Raw genomic sequence first — 2,192 nt, 5'->3', positions numbered from 1 at the left:
TCCAAAAAGTTTTTTTACTTATGCGTAAGCACAAGTTGAATGCAAATCTCAAGAAGTATATATTCGGTGCAAGAGAAATACCACTTCTTGAGTGCATCGCGGGTAAACACTCTGTACACCCGGATCCAGAGAAGATCAAGGCAATCACCGATTGGCATGTGCCAGTCGAGGAAAAGGGACTGAGAAAGTTCCTCGGTTTCGCGACGTACCTGCAATTATGCCGAAATGACAGTACCTCTTTTTTCTTTGTCGAATAAAAATGTAAATTGGTCATGGAACGCTGATTGTCAGCGTTCCTTTGGCGGTATCAAGAAAAAAAAACTTGATGCAATCGCCAATCCTGACGATTGCTGACCAAGACCGACTTTTGCATGTGGTCTGTGACACCAGCGGTTTTGCAATCGACTATGCGTTAATGCAATATGACACAGACGGCACAGTGCGTCGTCTGTTATCAATCACGTCAGCTTCAACTAGGTGAACGCAATAATCTATTTCATGACAACGAACTCCTTGCCATGAAATACGCACTGGCTAAGCTTAGGGTCTTAATAGACCGTTCATTGTATATACGGACCATGCGTATGGACGCACGGCCGAAAACAGTCCACGCCTCTCGCAAAGAATGGTGCAATTGTTCTCTTTCTTCGCGGAGTATAACTTCTCCGTTGAGTATATATCAGGATGATTCAACGTCGACGCTGATGCCATTTCGCGCTGGCCGATTTTGAGCCGGCTGCGCAAATCAACTGTGAGCATAAGGCCACTGTTGGAATAATAAGTGTTCGTCGTCAACATTACTCGACGACGTTAGACGAGCTTGTCAAGAAGATAAGGCTCTTAAGGGTTGATGAATTACCTTAGAAATCCTTGCCAACAATTCTAAGAGGATTGTCGAAAGTGTCGATCCTAAACAGATCGATAAACAACACGCAATGGATTATTGTATTATAGAACCATTGCTGGCGACACACCTCGTGTTGCCATCCCTAACCATATAAATTTGCGATTACGCATCATGTATGAGTACCACGATAAACCAACAAGCGGTCATCGTGGACGTAAGAAGACATGTCGCACTATAAGTCGCGACTTCTATTGGCATCCGCAAGTACACAAGTGCTTGTGCAGTTTGACAACGGGCAAATTCCAGTGCTTCATCCCGTGCTCTGTTGCAACCTTTGCCTGTTCCGGCAGAGTGTTGGCAGTCCGCATCTATGGACTTGTCCTCGGATTCCCCGAAGACACCCACAAGAATACTGGTATTCTTGTTTGTGTTGACCGCAAGCTGGTACAACTTGCTGCCGTCCCGGAGTCGACCACAGCCAAATGTTGTGCTCGTGTCTTTATGACACGATATTTGGACTCTATGGGTTACCCCGCGAATTAGTCTCAGATCGAGACCCTAGATTCACGGCTGAATTTTGGCAAACAGTGTTCAAATCGCGTGAGAACTTAAAAATATTAACTTCTGATCATCCTGAAGCAGATGGTCAGACGGAGCGTGCAAATTGTATTCTTGAGGAGATACTTCGCGGATACGTCTACTCTTTTAAGAGTTGGAGCGAGTTCTTGCCGATGGTACAATTTGCCATCAACAATTCAGTGCATGCTTCTACAAAGCATACACCATTTTTTGTGAATGGGTTTAGCCACCCACATAAACCTTCCCTGTTTTAGAGTAACTCTTATTTGAGAGGGGGGGGACTCACTCGAGCAAAAAACCTTTTAGCTTTTTGTCGTCACGCATTAGCCCTAAGTTTACTGCAAAGGATACCAATGTTGAGCTAAGTAACATTGAAGTAGACAACAATGCTGAGAGACTCAGCATCGAAAACAATACTATAAATGAGAATGATAATGCTCTCAATAATGGAGAGATTTATATCTCCGCAGTGCAAGCCGGTCGCACTGAAACAATAATAAAACCGAGTCAGCCGGTTATTTCCTGCTGGCTAGAGAAGCAGATGTCCGTTTCATACAGGATTCCATCGCTGATGCGGTCAACCGACAGAAAGGGCTCGAAGTGCGCAAGACTAACCAGTATGTACCGGTTGATCATTGACATCGCGCGATAGCAATCATCTACATGCGACAGCGATCATTTACATGCGACAGCAGACCAGATGGTTCCGCGAACGTTCGATGATCTATTTTGAGATGGGCAAATGATCATATTTAAGAGCGGACCT

This window comes from Bremia lactucae, linkage group LG4, assembly GCF_004359215.1.
Source record: "Bremia lactucae strain SF5 linkage group LG4, whole genome shotgun sequence".
Classification (NCBI taxonomy): Eukaryota; Oomycota; class Peronosporomycetes; order Peronosporales; family Peronosporaceae; genus Bremia; species Bremia lactucae.
This window is presented reverse-complemented; position numbering follows the sequence as displayed.